Raw genomic sequence first — 8,587 nt, forward strand, 5'->3', positions numbered from 1 at the left:
CAAGTGACCCGCCACCTCTGCCTCCCAAAGAGCTGGGATTACAGGTGTGAGCCACTGCACCTGGCCTAATTTGTATACTTTTAATAAGTTTAAGTCGTTAATACTTAAAGCTGGAGGAAGCGTAGATAAGTCTTTTAAGAACCAAGCAGCACTTTTTTTAAAAGTGGTGTAAAATGTTGAATTCTAAGAATGTTCCTTATCAGTAGACATTTTGGAAGAGCTTAGTTAATTTTATTTCATTATACTTTCTCAACTCTAAGACAATAAAATTTGAAATCTAGGAAAAGAGATGAATTGGTGTTTTCATGATAATAATTCAAATGCCTAAATTACTATTTTATAGACATACAACTTGCAAATGTCAGTATCACATTTGTAGCCCTGTGGATTCCAGGTTTTGAATTTAATCAGACTTTGTTAAACAGTTAACATTTGTTAGCGTTTTCGTTTTTGGTGTTTTTTTTTTTTTTCTCATCATTTTTTTCTTTGGAAGAGAAGAACTCATTATGTATCTGCATGAGAACAACTGGACTGAATCTGAGCCAAAAGTTTCAGCTTGATTTGGCCAAGTTTCCTTAGAGTTTTGAGATTCTTTTAAGAAGAAGCTAAGCTCATTTCAGCAATAGAACACTACTATAGCTAAGAACTACACAACCGTGAGTCTCCATTTTTTTTCTAGCATACAAATAAATGGCTCCTAAAAACATATATACTCATCCCACCCGACTAATACAATCTTGTAACCAGGAAGGGTGTATTTGTCAGGGGCCAGGGTTGTGGGGAGGTGGGGTGGTGTATCACTGGGGGAGTACCCTAAGTACTCTAGCATGAGGATGTTTCTGCTAGAAGAAGTTGCTTAGAATTTCCATGTTATCCTACTTCAGCAGTTGTAGTAGTCACATAAGAAATACTACTTTTTTTTTTTCTTTGGGGAATTGAACTTTCCTCAGGAAGTATAATAGGAAGTTAAATGACTTTAACACCTAAATTCATCCACAGGATCCCTTTCCATTGCTTCAGAGGAGCAATTATTGTGAGTCCTGCCATTTTAGGTCCAAATCGAAATTAATATATGGTGCTTTCTTCAATTCTGGAATAGCTTGTAGCTTTTGTCTTGGCCAATTTATAGAAAAGCTGATTTTTTCCTGCAGTTTCTTGCGGCTTTTCTCCTTGCATTCTGCTCTTGGGCAATAAAAGTATTCTTTAAAAACTTTAATGTGTGATTTAAAATCTGAATTTCAATGGCTGAGAGTTTCAAAGTTTTGCTTCTTGTTTTGTGAGGTAGATATTTTGATTTTTTTTCTCTCTCTCTCTCTTTTTTGAGATGGAGTCTCGCTCTGTTGCCTAGGCTGGAGTGCAGTGGCGTGATCTCTGCTCACCGTAACCTCTGTCTCCCGGGTTCAAGTGATTCTCCTGCCTCAGCCTCCTGAGTAGGTGGGAATACAGGTGTGTGCCACCACACCCGGCTAATTTTTGTATTTTGTGTTTTTTATTTTTTTGAGATGGAGTCTTGCTCTGTTGTCCAGGCTGGAGTGCAGTGGCGTGATCTTGGCTCACTGCAAGCTCCGCCTCCCAGGTTCACGCCATTCTTCTGCCTCAGCCTCCTGTGTAGCTGGGACTACGGGAGCCCACCACCACCCCCGGCTAATTTTTTTTTTTTTTTAATTTTAGTAGAGATGGGGTTTCACCATGTTTGCCAGTATGGTCTCAATCTCCTGACCTCATGATCTGCCCACCTTGGCCTCCCAAAGTGCTGGGATTACAAGTGTGAGCCACTGCACCTGGCCTAATTTTTGTATTTTTAGTGGAGACGGGGTTTCACCATGTTGGCCAGGCTGGTCTCGAACTCCTGACCTTGTGATCCACCCGCCTCGGCCTCCCAAAGTGCTGGGATTACAGACATGAGCCAACGCGCCTGGCCCGATTTTCTTTTCTTTCTATTGCAGATTTGAGTGCAAGAATGTTTTGGTTGTTAAGAATTCATTCATCAACTGATCAAGCTTATTTTGAATTTGAGATTACTTTTTAAGATCTTTGTCTTTTGTGTTCAGTGCTTTTAGGATGGACACTATTATTATGACCTTTTGGGTATAAGTACCTGAGGCTCAGATACTACCACATTTTATGCCTTAATGTAAAAAGGCAACTTTAACTTTCAGGCACATAAGTACAAAGGCTGTATTCCAATAATTATTTCCTGCCCTCAGATCAAGTTTTCTTCTTCATTTTGGCCAGTAGATAGCTTCAAATCAAATTAGAAGCCCACTTTCAGTGACTTAATACAATCATAGCTGTGCATTTCTAGTCACTAATCTTCCACCAATTTTATTATTTTTCATTTACCTTGTTTCTTTAAACTATTTATCTTTTCTTCTTTTATACATGCTTATAACTTCAAGGACTTTGTTGGAGGAGGTAGCAGACAAATAAATATATATAAGTGATTCCTATGGTATGGATTTCCTGTAACCTTCTGTTTTCTGAAGGACACTTTAGGAAATTTGTTATCACCTCGAACGACCATTACTACTAAGGATACAAATGTTTTCCTAGTCACTTCCTAAGAGGTTTCTGTACCACCCTCTTACCTTTACAAATGCAAACATCTCTGTGGAGTAGTCATGCTGCATCTACCTAAGGAAGATTTCCAGCCACCTCATCTCTGTTATTTTACTCCTGAGGGTCAATAAGCTTGGAGAGTGGTCCTTTGAAACAAAGTTGTGGAAAATGTCTTAACAAGTTAGGGCCATGCCATCTTACACTCATGTACACTGTTTCCTACTGCTGCAAGTATTGCAGTGTTCAGTGCTAACTTGCTGTTAACTCTCTGACTATGCTACAGGTTGTGTCTTTTGTTTTCTTGAAGCATAAATGCTTACTTTAACTAAGATAATGAGAGATTATGTGATCCTGGTATGACATTTTAAGAATAAACTTTGAATGGCAAGCTCTAAGAATGGTAACCCCTCTTTGAGAGGATTACCACTCCATGAACTCGAGTCAGCAAAAACAGCATTAATATCATCCTCTGGAGCCAGAATGAGGGTTGGTGTGTCTGAAGTGACCTGTAGAATTTTGAGGCCAGGCGCCACATGTGTTCTGTTGACTCATTTAGTCATAGTTTGGGCAGGATTAATATTGGTAGCTGCTCTTTTGATTTAGAAGACATTCAGCAATGCTGTTTTGCCATCTAGGACCTTTCTCTGTTTTAACATCTGGGACCATTTTTTTGACACTAAAAATATAAAATAGAATCCAGTCAAGAGCTTTATCATGCCTTCCATATGCAAGGTGATTCTGTAGCATATTATCTGAGAAGTCATCAACCAATATTGAGCCTGATGGTGCAACTTGGAGTTGTAAGCAGAGAGCTGTTGATTAGTATTTTGATACTTAGATCTCTGAACTTGAGGCAGAAATGTGCTTTTAAGTTTTGATAATTTTACCCAATGTATTGATCTCAGGTGAACTTAGTAAGGTGAGAGATGTTCAAGTGGCATATATTTGATACCCATAAATGGTCAAGAACATTGTATGAGTCTGCCCAGCATTAAAAAAATCAATTTCAAGGTCAAATGGAATCCCTTGGTACACTTGACCTTATTGAGCATGCAAAGAAACAACACTAACATAGCAGCAGAGTGCCTTCCCCACACCTGCTCTCCACATTATTCAAAATATTGCCTTGCTTATTGGAAGAGTAAAATTCAGTAGGCCCTGAAGGGCACAAGCTGAAACTTTTAATTAAGCTAGCAGTCTACATTTCAGAGTTATTAAGGCCCAAGTGGAGGAGTAGGCTGATGGGGCAACAAGTGATTGACCTGGCCTATGTTGATTAAGAGTGGGTGCTGGGGCCTGGCACAGTGGCTCACGCCTATAATCCCAGCACTTTGGGTGGCCGAGGTGAGCGGATCACGAGATCAGGAGTTCGAGACCAGCCTGGCCAATATGGTGAAATCCCATCTCTACTAAAAATACAGAAATTAGCCAGGTGTAGTGGCATGTGCCTGTAATCCCAGCTACTCGGGAGGCTGAGGCAGGAGAATTGCTTGAACCTAGGAGGCAGAGGTTGGAGTGAGCCGAGATCGAGCCACTGACTCCAGCCTGGGCTACAGAGTTAGACTCCGTCTCAAAACAAAACAAAACAAAACACAAAACAAAACAAACAAAAAAGAGTGGGTGCTGGGGGTGGGGGTCAGCAAAGTCTGAACTTTCTGCTGGGAACAGGGTGGGCCTCAGAGTAGTCTATCCTGTTTTAGACTATGTTTAGACTATGCTTCTGACCTCTCTTGTTCTCTCTCTCTCTCTCTCTCTCTCTTTCTCTCTCTCTCTGTGTGTGTGTGTGTGTGACAGAGTCTCGCTCTCCGCCCAGGCTGGAGTGTGGTGGTGTGATCTTGGCTCACTGCAACCTCTGCCTCCTGGGCTCAAGCCATCCTCTTGCCCTAGCCTTCTGTAGTTGGAGCTACAGGTGCATTTTACCATACCTGGCTGGTTTCTGTATTTTTGATAGAGAGGGGGTTTTGCCATGTTGCCCAGGCTTGTCTCAAACTCCTGAGCTCAGATGATCCGCCTGCCTCGGTCTCCCAAAGTTCTGGGATTACAGGTGTGAGCCACTGTTCCAGGCCTCTTGTTCTTGACCTTTAAATAACAATTTTACTCTGACGTCCTGTGTGCCTAACACTTTCTGGCAACCACAGTTCTGGAAAACCACAACTCTATACCCTAATATCCATTTTAAAACCCAGGCATTATCCAACAATGTCATACAGACACTCCCACCTGCACTTTTTTTCCCTGAATGTTTCACTTCTCTGCTTTATCCTTGACCACTGCTAAACTCAGATATACCTATTCACTGTTACTCAGAAGGAAGGGTCTGGGTCCTAAACACTCTCTGAACACATGTTTAAAGTTTAAAAGAGTACATAATTCTCTGTGCTATGGCATTCTGTTGCTAAGAGAGATCTCCAAAATATTTAACAACCAGAATGCAACCAGCACCAACAGTCAAAGGTGACTTTGCAAGCCTTAAAACTTGTAAGGCTATGACTGCATATCAGCTGAATCTCAGCACTAGATGTAACATTTCTGCCAGATGAATACTAAAGCATTTTATTAATACAAATATAAGGTCAGTCTTTTATTCTTTCATTTGTTCAATAAATCTTTATTGCAAACCTACTATGTCCCATACCCTGTATAAAGTACTGTTTTTATAAGGCCTATGACCTAAAGGAATTCAAAATCTAGTCCTAGAATTATAAAATATTTGGAAACTACCTTCAATATTCTCTTAAATCTGGAAAGATAAATACTCTGGGCTGATGGAAAACTCTCATCTTAATAGTTTTGACAATCTAAAAATGATAAGCACTGGGTTTTCCTTTGTACAAGATCATTACAAGATGTATTTGAATTTTTTTTTTTTTTTTTTTTTTTTTTTTTTTTTGCAATTCGGGAGCTCCAAAGAGCTGGACTAGAAGAACCGAGTTAAGTCAACCCTTAAGAGCAATACCTAGGAAGGAAAGAAAATATCATCTGCATCACCACAAGGAAAAGAAATTTTCCTATCACCTTTGGATTTTTTTTACATTTCTTAAACAACATTTATTTCAAAGAGGATTATTCTAAAATTATTTGGTAGTTGGTGAGCAGCTGAAACTACAAACAATAGATGAGAAAGAAAGGAGAACAGATATTCAAGGTGAGCACTGAGGAGGTTTGCATGCTTAATAATTGGGAATTATCCAGAAATCTTGTTTGTGTGTGTTGGGGAGGGTGGCTCCCACCAGGCTGCAGCCAATTACCCAGATGTTGTGGCTGGACTGAATGATGTGGGAGGGTTTGCTCTGCAGGAAATGAGCTTGATGAATGTTCCTTTTCTTCAACATGTGGCAACTGAGCACATATTTGTCTTAGGATTTTATTTTACAGCAAAGCCAAAAGAGATATGAGTCTAATTTTTTCCTTTAAATTATCATTTACTTGGATGCCTTCCGATTAAGCGAGACATGAACAAAAATATCAGGCACTAGGAAACTCCTGGGAAAGAAATATCTCTAAGAACTTTCTGGTTGTCATAGGGCTCGAATCTCTTAGAAAACCTAAAATTTTCTGGATACTGATTTGTCTTTAAAACATCTCAAAATCCGAATTAAAAATGGCAGGTGTATAATAAGCTGCTCAATAGATAATGCTGGCTGCACGAGTGGATACACAGATGCGTTGAGGAGATGCATAAACACATGAGAGCAGGTAAGGATGGTGCAACCTGATGTTTTTTTCTTGAAGACTGAGAACATTTGAGAACTATCTTTAATAGAATATTCTCCATAGACATCAGTATCTGTGAAGTTTTCATACATTTAATGAAGAGTGATCAATTGTTTATTGAAGGCAGGAACAATTTTGATCATTTCCTTTTATCAGAAAATTTTCCTTTTCCATAAGTTCTCTTCCCCTGTGATGAAGGAAAGTATATGAATTACTTTGTCTGATTTTCCTCCTGGGAAGACACTACATATACCAGCAGTAACCCCACTGAAGGCTTGGTTTGGGCAGTAGAGAAGAAATAAACAACTCCACGAATGCAAAAGGAAGATAACTTAATCATTGTTTAGGCTTCTTTAGCTGTCTTGACCATGCTTTTAAAAGCTTATCCATGGAGGAAATTAGACTTCTAGGTGTGGCAGTGGTCCTAGAAGTCAGCTACCAAAGTACTTTGCTTTAATAGTCTCCTCCATAATGGATAAAATGCCTCCACAAAGGAGGAAAGTTTTAAGCAAATATGGTAATCATGAGTCTCTGCAGTAAGCGTGCTGATGGAAAAGTCTTTTCAGATATTTCACTAAGAATAATAAAATAAATTCAAACATATTTCATTAAAAAACGCATTAATGCATTTGTTACACTTTGGGAATGATACTAAATAATTTACTTTAATCATAGTACGTCTAAATACCATATATTTCTAAAGACATGACTGTTCTGAAAAGAAAGGAAGTTATAAATTTTAGGATCTTTCCAACTGAGATCATATCTGTACGATGTTAATCTTAATTAAGAGAGTATATGATTTTGTCCCAGACAAATCTATCTGAGGAAACTAAAGGGTATTGTGATCTATATACCCAAACTGTCATGTTCTTCAGAAATCACTGATTCCATCCATATAGGTTGTGGCATCCACAAAATCCTCACAATGATTTCATCTCAGGAAGGAGCCTAGCTACCAAATTCTGTTTTCTCTGTTGAACAGGCACCCAGTGGTAACTGCTTTGGAACTTTTTCTTTTTTTCTTTTCTTTTCTTTTTGAGACGGAGTCTCATGTCTCCCAGGCTGGCGTGCAGTGGCACAATCTCGGCTCACTGCAACCTCCACCTCCCAAGTTCAAGTGATTCTCCTGCCTCAGCCTCCCAAGTAGCTGGGACTACAGGCGTGTGCCACCATGCCTGGCTAATTTTTGTATTTTTAGTAGAGACAGGGCTTCATCATGTTGACCAGGCTGCTCTTGAACTCCTGACCTCAGGTGATCCACCTGCCTCAGCAGCCCAAAGTTCTGGGATTACAGGTGTGAGCCAGCACGCCCAGCTGGAACTTATTTTTAGTACTTGAGATATCCAAGTGTATAAACTTTCTTGATTGTGAATCTTCATGGAGGAGGTTCAAATACATTTAATCATTTTTTGAGCACCAACTAAATGCTCAGCACTATGCTAGGTACTGCATCTGGGAGGAAAGATAAATGAAATCGAATGCTACCCTGTTTATTTAGATCGCACGTATTTGGCACCTGCAAGTGTCTAGAATATTTGCCAACTGAAGTAAATAAGGAAGACTCCAAGTGCAACCATTCTTTCCCAAAATAGCTGAGAAGATGCAATGCATTTGGCTAATTTTCCAAGCCGAATAAAGGAGTGTGGTGTTTGACTGGTGATGTCTATACACTTCAAACCCTGATAGTAACTATGTATTCCAATTTTCATAAAATGGAAACAAAAATTATGACAATAAAGTTTATTTTCACCAAAATGTACCAAAACTCAGGCAAAACTTATAGTTTTGTACTATTTTAGAATAAGATGTTTAAAAGGCTCAAAAAGTCGAGAACTTTATTATAATTTTCCCAAGGACTTCTCTTAATCCTTTGACATCCAAATCATTTTCCTTTGATGTATCCTTCTTGTTAATTTTATTTTCTTCATTTGTTAACTGGTCTTACCCTACTAGATCATCCACTTGTCATAATGTTGCATGTGATAGGAGTAGTTCTTCAGCATCACTTTTACCAATTTCGTGCAATCCTGAATGTTTTTGCAAGATTTGCAATTTGTTTGCATTTTTTGTCTGGCAGTATCAGAAAATCATCTGGAGACTGATCAACGTAGGCTCATATTAAGCAGGAAGAGGTGCTTTAGTAGAGGCTAATTTATTTTTTATTTATTTTTATTTTTTTTATTATACTTTAAGTTCTAGGGTACATGTGCATAACGTGCAGGTTCGTTACATATGTATATTTGTGCCATGTTGGTGTGCTGCACCCATCAACTCGTCAGCACCCATCAATTCATCATTTATATCATGTATA

The sequence above is a fragment of the Rhinopithecus bieti genome, unplaced genomic scaffold, assembly GCF_001698545.2.
Source record: "Rhinopithecus bieti isolate Rb0 unplaced genomic scaffold, ASM169854v2 scaffold_46340, whole genome shotgun sequence".
NCBI lineage: Eukaryota > Metazoa > Chordata > Mammalia > Primates > Cercopithecidae > Rhinopithecus > Rhinopithecus bieti.